At 62.9% G+C, this 9602-nt stretch overlaps 1 non-coding gene across 1 annotated transcript; it reads left to right on the forward strand.

Moving 5' to 3' along the window:
- Positions 1-5292: 5292 nt before the first annotated feature.
- On the forward strand, positions 5293-5411 carry LOC131873069 (5S ribosomal RNA). The gene has a single exon (XR_009371107.1). It is a non-coding gene; the product is annotated as a 5S ribosomal RNA (ribosomal RNA).
- Positions 5412-9602: the final 4191 nt, after the last annotated feature.

Consider the following 9602-nt stretch of genomic DNA (forward strand, 5'->3'; position numbering starts at 1 on the left):
GAGCGCACCCTGGGCAAACCCAGCCAAGGTGCCCACCCCGGCCAAGGTGCAGGCGAGGTGCGCACCCGGGGCAAACCGGGCTCCGACAACGTGCACGCCGCACCTTGGAGCACACTTCGTAGCGCTCCCGGGTGCGCACCTCAGAGCACACCAAGGTGGGCAGCGAGGTGCGCACCTTTGATGCGCTGCCTTCACTAATTTCCAGAAAAGGCAAAAAAAAAAGGAGATTTTAAAATTTCCGTTTTGAAAGATAGTGAAAAAAACGGAACGCGCGTGCCATCTTGAGCCCGCCCTGGTGCGCAGCCCAGGTAAGGTGCCCACCCTGGCAAAGGTGCGCACCCGGGCAATTAACCCTACTTCCGACTTCGTGCGCGCCAGGGTGGCAACCGGGCCTCGGAAGAGCCAATGCGAGAAACCCCACCAAACGCTCCGACAAAAAAAGAGGCGGCGCTCCAATAACCCCGCTTCGGAGCGCAGCCGGGGCAAACCCAGCCAAGGTGCCCACCCCGACGAAGGTGCACGCGAGGTGCGCACCCGGGGCAAACCGGGCTCCGACAACGTGCACGCAGCACCTTGGAGCACACTTCGAAGCACTCCCGGGTGCCCACCGGCGTTGCGCACCGTGGTGGGCAGCGAGGTGCGCACCTTTGATGCGCTGCCTTCACTAATTTCCAGAAAAAGGCAAAAAAAAATGAGATTTTAAAATTTCCGTTTTGAAAGATAGTGAAAAAAAAGGAACGCGGGTGCCATCTTGAGCCCGCCCTGGTGCGCAGCCCAGGCAAGGCATGCGCACCAAGGTGCCCACCCGAGGTGCACACCCGGGGCAAACCGGGCTCCGACTTCGTGCAGGCCGCACCTTGGAGCACACTTCGGAGCGCTCCTTGGTGCGCACCATGGTGCCCACCAGGGCGCGCAACCCAGCCAAGGTCTGCACACCAAGGTGCCCACCCCGGCGAAGGTGCACGCGAGGTGCGCACCCGGGGCAAACCGGGCTCCGACTTCGTGCACGCCATGGTGCCCACCGCGGCGAAGGTGCACGCGAGGTGCGCACCCGGGGCAAACCGGGCTCCGACTTCGTGCACGCCGCACCTTGGAGCACACTTCGGAGCGCTCCTTGGTGCGCACCATGGTGCCCACCAGGGCGCGCAACCCAGCCAAGGTGTGCGCACCAAGGTGCACGCGAGGTGCGCACCCGGGGCAAACCGGGGTCCGACTTCGTGCACGCCGCACCTTGGAGCACACATCGGAGCGCTCCCAGGTTCGCACCAGCGTTGCGCACCTTTGATGCGCTGCCTTCACTAATTTCAAGAAAAGGCAAAAAAAAACGAGATTTTAAAATTTCCGTTCTGAAAGATAGTGAAAAAAACGGAACGCGGGTGCCATCTTGAGCCCTTCCTGGTGCGCAGCCCAGGCAAGTTGTGCGCACCAAGGTGCCCACCCTGGCGGAGGTGCGCGCCCGGGGCAATCCGGGCTCCGACTTCGTGCACTGCATGGTGCCCACCAAGGCGCGCAACCCAGCCAAGGTGCCCACCGCAGCGAAGGTGCACGCGAGGTGCGCACCCGAGGTGCACACCCGGGGCAAACCGGGCTCCGACTTCGTGCACGCCGCACCTTGGAGCACACTTCAGAGCGCTCCTTGGTGCGCACCAGGGCGCGCAACCCAGCCGAGGTGCCCACCCCGGCGAAGGTGCACGCGAGGTGCGCACCCGGGGCAAACCGGGCTCCGACTTCGTGCACGCCATGGTGCCCACCGCGGCGAAGGTGCGCACCCGGGGCAAACCGGGCTCCGACTTCGTGCACGCCGCACCTTGGAGCACACTTCGGAGCGCTCCTTGGTGCGCACCATGGTGCCCACCAGGCCGCGCAACCCAGCCAAGGTGTGCGCACCAAGGTGCACGCGAGGTGCGCACCCGGGGCAAACCGGGGTCCGACTTCGTGCACGCCGCACCTTGGAGCACACATCGGGGCGCTCCCGGGTTCGCACCGGCGTTGCGCACCGTGGTGGGCACCTCGGAGCACACCAAGGTGGGCAGCGAGGTGCGCACCTTTGATGCGATGCCTTCACTAATTTCCATAAAAGGCAAAAAAAAACGAGATTTTAAAATTTCCGTTTTGAAAGATAGTGAGAAAAAGGGAATGCTGGTGCCATCTTGAGCCCGCCCTGGTGCGCAGCCCAGCCAAGGTTTGCGCACCAAGGTGCCCACCCTGGCGAAGGTGCGCGCCCGGGCAATTAACCCAACTTCCAACTTCGCGCGCGCCAGGGTGGGAGCGCACCCAACAACCGGGCCTGGGAAGAGCCAATGCGAGAAACCCCACCAAACTCTCTGACAAAAAAAGAGGGGGCGCTCCAGTAACCCCGCTTCGGAGCGCACCCTGGGCAAACCCAGCCAAGGTGCCCACCCCGGCCAAGGTGCAGGCGAGGTGCGCACCCGGGGCAAACCGGGCTCCGACAACGTGCACGCCGCACCTTGGAGCACACTTCGTAGCGCTCCCGGGTGCGCACCTCAGAGCACACCAAGGTGGGCAGCGAGGTGCGCACCTTTGATGCGCTGCCTTCACTAATTTCCAGAAAAGGCAAAAAAAAAAGGAGATTTTAAAATTTCCGTTTTGAAAGATAGTGAAAAAAACGGAACGCGCGTGCCATCTTGAGCCCGCCCTGGTGCGCAGCCCAGGTAAGGTGCCACCCTGGCAAAGGTGCGCACCCGGGCAATTAACCCTACTTCCGACTTCGTGCGCGCCAGGGTGGCAACCGGGCCTCGGAAGAGCCAATGCGAGAAACCCCACCAAACGCTCCGACAAAAAAAGAGGCGGCGCTCCAATAACCCCGCTTCGGAGCGCAGCCGGGGCAAACCAAGCCAAGGTGCCCACCCCGACGAAGGTGCACGCGAGGTGCGCACCCGGGGCAAACCGGGCTCCGACAACGTGCACGCAGCACCTTGGAGCACACTTCGAAGCACTCCCGGGTGCCCACCGGCGTTGCGCACCGTGGTGGGCAGCGAGGTGCGCACCTTTGATGCGCTGCCTTCACTAATTTCCAGAAAAAGGCAAAAAAAAATGAGATTTTAAAATTTCCGTTTTGAAAGATAGTGAAAAAAAAGGAACGCGGGTGCCATCTTGAGCCCGCCCTGGTGCGCAGCCCAGGCAAGGCATGCGCACCAAGGTGCCCACCCGAGGTGCACACCCGGGGCAAACCGGGCTCCGACTTCGTGCAGGCCGCACCTTGGAGCACACTTCGGAGCGCTCCTTGGTGCGCACCATGGTGCCCACCAGGGCGCACCCGAGGCAAACCGGGCTCCGACTTCGTGCACGCCGCACCTTGGAGCACACATCGGAGCGCTCCCAGGTTCGCACCAGCGTTGCGCACCTTTGATGCGCTGCCTTCACTAATTTCCAGAAAAGGCAAAAAAAAACGATATTTTAAAATTTCCGTTCTGAAAGATAGTGAAAAAAACGGAACGCGGGTGCCATCTTGAGCCCTTCCTGATGCGCAGCCCAGGCAAGTTGTGCGCACCAAGGTGCCCACCCTGGCGGAGGTGCGCGCCCGGGGCAAACCGGGCTCCGACTTCGTGCACTGCATGGTGCCCACCAAGGCGCGCAACCCAGCCAAGGTGCCCACCGCAGCGAAGGTGCACGCGAGGTGCGCACCCGAGGTGCACACCCGGGGCAAACCGGGCTCCGACTTCGTGCACGCCGCACCTTGGAGCACACTTCAGAGCGCTCCTTGGTACGCACCAGGGCGCGCAACCCAGCCAAGGTGCTCACCCCGGCGAAGGTGCACGCGAGGTGCGCACCCGGGGCAAACCGGGCTCGGACTTCGTGCACGCCGCACCTTGGAGCACACATCGGAGCGCTCCCGGGTTCGCACCAGCATTGCGCACCTTTGATGCGCTGCCTTCACTAATTTCCAGAAAAGGCAAAAAAAAGAAAAAAATGAGATTTTAAAATTTCCGTTTTGAAAGATAGTGAAAAAAACGGAACGCGGGTGCCATCTTGAGCCCGCCCTGGTGTGCAGCCCAGGCAAGTTGTGCGCACCAAGGCACCCACCCTGGCCAAGGTGGGTCACGGGGTGGGTCCTAGGGTGGGTAACGGGGTGGGTACTAAGGTGCGTGCCAAGGTGGGTCATAGGGTGGGTGCCAAGGTGGGCACCAGGGTGGGTGTGCACCAACCCTAGCCAGGGTAGGTCACGGGGTGGTTGTCGGGGTGGGCGTCAAGGAGCCAAGGTGGGTGGCAAGTAGCCAAGTTGCGTGCCAAGGTGGGTGTCGGGGTGGGTGCCAAGGATCCAAGGTGGGTGCCAAGGAACCAAGGTGGGTGTCTGGGTGGGTGCCGAGGTGGGAGCCAGGGTGGGTCCCAAGGTGAGTGCAAAGGTGGGTGCCAGGGTCAAGGTGAGTGCCAATGTGGGTTCCAAGGTGCCAGGGTCAGGGTGAGTGCCAATGTGGGTTCAAAGGTGCTAAGTTGGGTGCGAGGTTGGGTGCGAGGGTGGGTGGGTGCCAAGGTGTGCTAGGTGGAAGCCCGGGTGGGTCGGCATCCCATGGGTGTCGAGTTGGGTGCCTGATGGGTGCTTCTTGTCAAGTTTTAGTCGTCGGGACTCATTTCGAGCCTTAGAGGTCGTTTCTTGTCCGGTTGCCCTGTCTTCGACCTGGGAACCCAATTTTGGTCCTCGGGTCCCATTTTTTTTTGTCTCGCATCCCACTTTTGGCCTGTGGCCTTTTCGGGGTCGATTCTCGTTTTGGGCATCAGAGCATGTTTCTTCTCCTAAAACCCAATATTTGTTTATTAAGTCTCGGAACACATTTTTGTTCTCGTGGACCCATCATGGGTCTTGGAACGCATTTGTGGTCCTTGGGTCCCATTTTGCATCCCGAAACTTGTGTTTTGGTGCTTGATCCCTATTTTGGGTGCCCACCTTGCACCAAGTGCGCACACCGGGGCAAACCGAGCGCCTTGGTGCACCGGGGCAAGATCGAGCGTGCACCCGAGGCGCCCCGAACATGCACCAAGGTGCACTCGGCCCACATGTGAGCGCAGGTCGTTGCGCCCGAGGTGGTGTGTGGGCACCGCGTTGCAGACGGGACACTGCACGCACACGACGCCCCCTACAGGTGCACGCACGTAGGCCGGGCCGGGTGCACACCCGACGCCCTAGCAAGGTGCGCGCACCCGGGCAGGGCTCACACTTGGCGAACGGGGCGCACTTCGCGAGGGAGGGTGTGCACCTCGACGGGGGTGGGTGGCCGGGGTGGATTCGCACGTGGGTCGCGGTTTGCTAAGTACACACTGCGACAAGCTCATAACGGGTGCGATCATACCAGCGTTAGTGCACCGGATCCCATCAGAACTCCGCAGTTAAGCGCGCTTGGGCCGGAGTAGTACTGGGATGGGTGACCTCCCGGGAAGTCCCGGTGTTGCACCCTTTTTTAGTTTTTCGCCGGGCATCGCAATGCTATTTGAATAAACCTTTTGCCCGTTTGCGTTCTCGTCGGGGCCGGGCCGGGCCGGGGTGCGCTGCCCGCACTACCGCGCGCGCGGGGGCGACACCGAGCGCGCACCCGAGGCGCCCCGAGCACACAGGCCACGGTGCAACCCGGGCGTTGTGCGCGCACCCCGGTGCGCCCGAGGTGCTGCGCGCGCACCCAGGTGAAATCGGTGTGCACCTCGGCCAGTGCGCGCTCGGTCGAGTCGCGCACGTTGGCCAAGGTGCACGGTGATGTTTCTTACTCTAAGGTTCCGCACCAGACGCCCGGGACAGGTGAGCGAAGCTGGGCGGGGCCGGGTGCGCGGCCGGGGCAGGTGCACGCAGCTGGAGAGAGCTTTGGAGCACACTTCGGAGCGCACCAATGATGCGCTCCATTCAAAAGTTTCCTGAAAAGGCAAAAAAAGTTGAGATTATAGAATTTCCCACTTGAGAGATTGTAAAAAAAAAAAATTTAAAATGAAGGAAACGCGGGTGCCAAGGTGTGCGCAGCCCAGCCAAGGTGTGCGCACCAAGGCGCCCACCCTGGCGAAGGTGCACGCAAGGTGCGCACCCGAGGCAAACCGGACAATTAACCCAACTTTCGACTTCGCGCGCACCTTGGAGCGCACTTCGGAGCGCTCCTTGGTGCGCACCAATCTTGGGCACCTCGGAGTGCACCATGGCGCCCACCAAGGTGCGCACCCGGGGCAAACCGAGCTCCGACTTCGTGCGCACCTTGGAGCGCACGAAAGGTGCGCACCATGGCGCCCACCAAGGTGCGCAGCCCAGCCAAGGCGTGCGCATCAAGGTGCGCACCCTGGCGAAGGTGCGCACCCGGGGCAAACCGAGCTCCGACTTCGTGCGCACCTTGGAGCGCACAAAAGGTGCGCAACCCAGCCAAGGTGTGCGCACCCCGGTCAAACCGAGCTCCGAATCGTGCGCACCAGAGGTGCACGCCATCGTGCGCACCTTGGAGCACACTTCGGAGCCCTCCTTGGTGCGCGCCGATGTTGCGCACCTCGGAGCGCACCCGGGGAAAACAATGCAATTAACCCGACTTTCGACTTCGTGGGCACCTCGGAGCGCTCTCGGGTTCGCACCTCGGAGCACACCGAGGTGCGCACCTTTGATGCGCTGCCTTCACCAATTTCCAGAAAAGGCAAGAAAACATTGAGAAGGTGTGCGCACCGAGGTGCCCACCCTGGCGAAGGTGCACGCGAGGTGCGCACCCGGGGCAAACCGGGCTCCGACTTCGTGCACGCCGCACCTTGGAGCACACTTCGGAGCGCTCCTTGGTGCGCACCAGGGCGCGCAACCCAGCCGAGGTGCCCACCCCGGCGAAGGTGCACGCGAGGTGCGCACCCGGGGCAAACCGGGCTCCGACTTCGTGCACGCCATGGTGCCCACCGCGGCGAAGGTGCACGCGAGGTGCGCACCCGGGGCAAACCGGGCTCCGACTTCGTGCACGCCGCACCTTGGAGCACACTTCGGAGCGCTCCTTGGTGCGCACCATGGTGCCCACCAGGGCGCGCAACCCCGCCGAAGGTGCACGCGAGGTGCGCACCCGGGGCAAACCGGGCTCCGACTTCGTGCACGCCGCACCTTGGAGCACACTTCGGAGCGCTCCTTGGTGCGCACCATGGTGCCCACCAGGGCGCGCAACCCCGCCGAAGGTGCACGCGAGGTGCGCACCCGGGGCAAACCGGGCTCCGACTTCGTGCACGCCGCACCTTGGAGCACACTTCGGAGCGCTCCTTGGTGCGCACCAGGGCGCGCAACCCAGCCGAGGTGCCCACCCCGGCGAAGGTGCACGCGAGTGGTACCCGGGGCAAACCGGGCTCCGACTTCGTGCACGCCGCACCTTGGAGCACACTTCGGAGCGCTCCTTGGTGCGCACCATGGTGCCCACCAGGCCGCGCAACCCAGCCAAGGTGTGCGCACCAAGGTGCACGCGAGGTGCGCACCCGGGGCAAACCGGGGTCCGACTTCGTGCACGCCGCACCTTGGAGCACACATCGGGGCGCTCCCGGGTTCGCACCGGCGTTGCGCACCGTGGTGGGCACCTCGGAGCACACCAAGGTGGGCAGCGAGGTGCGCACCTTTGATGCGATGCCTTCACTAATTTCCATAAAAGGCAAAAAAAAAACGAGATTTTAAAATTTCCGTTTTGAAAGATAGTGAGAAAAAGGGAATGCTGGTGCCATCTTGAGCCCGCCCTGGTGCGCAGCCCAGCCAAGGTGTGCGCACCAAGGTGCCCACCCTGGCGAAGGTGCGCGCCCGGGCAATTAACCCAACTTCCAACTTCGCGCGCGCCAGGGTGGGAGCGCACCCAACAACCGGGCCTGGGAAGAGCCAATGCGAGAAACCCCACCAAACGCTCTGACAAAAAAAGAGGGGGCGCTCCAGTAACCCCGCTTCGGAGCGCACCCTGGGCAAACCCAGCCAAGGTGCCCACCCCGGCCAAGGTGCAGGCGAGGTGCGCACCCGGGGCAAACCGGGCTCCGACAACGTGCACGCCGCACCTTGGAGCACACTTCGTAGCGCTCCCGGGTGCGCACCTCAGAGCACACCAAGGTGGGCAGCGAGGTGCGCACCTTTGATGCGCTGCCTTCACTAATTTCCAGAAAAGGCAAAAAAAAAAGGAGATTTTAAAATTTCCGTTTTGAAAGATAGTGAAAAAAACGGAACGCGCGTGCCATCTTGAGCCCGCCCTGGTGCGCAGCCCAGGTAAGGTGCCCACCCTGGCAAAGGTGCGCACCCGGGCAATTAACCCTACTTCCGACTTCGTGCGCGCCAGGGTGGCAACCGGGCCTCGGAAGAGCCAATGCGAGAAACCCCACCAAACGCTCCGACAAAAAAAGAGGCGGCGCTCCAATAACCCCGCTTCGGAGCGCAGCCGGGGCAAACCCAGCCAAGGTGCCCACCCCGACGAAGGTGCACGCGAGGTGCGCACCCGGGGCAAACCGGGCTCCGACAACGTGCACGCAGCACCTTGGAGCACACTTCGAAGCACTCCCGGGTGCCCACCGGCGTTGCGCACCGTGGTGGGCAGCGAGGTGCGCACCTTTGATGCGCTGCCTTCACTAATTTCCAGAAAAAGGCAAAAAAAAATGAGATTTTAAAATTTCCGTTTTGAAAGATAGTGAAAAAAAAGGAACGCGGGTGCCATCTTGAGCCCGCCCTGGTGCGCAGCCCAGGCAAGGCATGCGCACCAAGGTGCCCACCCGAGGTGCACACCCGGGGCAAACCGGGCTCCGACTTCGTGCAGGCCGCACCTTGGAGCACACTTCGGAGCGCTCCTTGGTGCGCACCATGGTGCCCACCAGGGCGCGCAACCCAGCCAAGGTCTGCACACCAAGGTGCCCACCCCGGCGAAGGTGCACGCGAGGTGCGCACCCGGGGCAAACCGGGCTCCGACTTCGTGCACGCCATGGTGCCCACCGCGGCGAAGGTGCACGCGAGGTGCGCACCCGGGGCAAACCGGGCTCCGACTTCGTGCACGCCGCACCTTGGAGCACACTTCGGAGCGCTCCTTGGTGCGCACCATGGTGCCCACCAGGGCGCGCAACCCAGCCAAGGTGTGCGCACCAAGGTGCACGCGAGGTGCGCACCCGGGGCAAACCGGGGTCCGACTTCGTGCACGCCGCACCTTGGAGCACACATCGGAGCGCTCCCAGGTTCGCACCAGCGTTGCGCACCTTTGATGCGCTGCCTTCACTAATTTCCAGAAAAGGCAAAAAAAAACGAGATTTTAAAATTTCCGTTCTGAAAGATAGTGAAAAAAACGGAACGCGGGTGCCATCTTGAGCCCTTCCTGGTGCGCAGCCCAGGCAAGTTGTGCGCACCAAGGTGCCCACCCTGGCGGAGGTGCGCGCCCGGGGCAATCCGGGCTCCGACTTCGTGCACTGCATGGTGCCCACCAAGGCGCGCAACCCAGCCAAGGTGCCCACCGCAGCGAAGGTGCACGCGAGGTGCGCACCCGAGGTGCACACCCGGGGCAAACCGGGCTCCGACTTCGTGCACGCCGCACCTTGGAGCACACTTCAGAGCGCTCCTTGGTGCGCACCAGGGCGCGCAACCCAACCAAGGTCTGCACACCAAGGTGCTCACCCCGGCGAAGGTGCACGCGAGGTGCGCACCCGGGGCAAAC

The sequence above is a fragment of the Cryptomeria japonica genome, unplaced genomic scaffold, assembly GCF_030272615.1.
Source record: "Cryptomeria japonica unplaced genomic scaffold, Sugi_1.0 HiC_scaffold_1024, whole genome shotgun sequence".
In the NCBI taxonomy this organism is placed as follows: domain Eukaryota; kingdom Viridiplantae; phylum Streptophyta; class Pinopsida; order Cupressales; family Cupressaceae; genus Cryptomeria; species Cryptomeria japonica.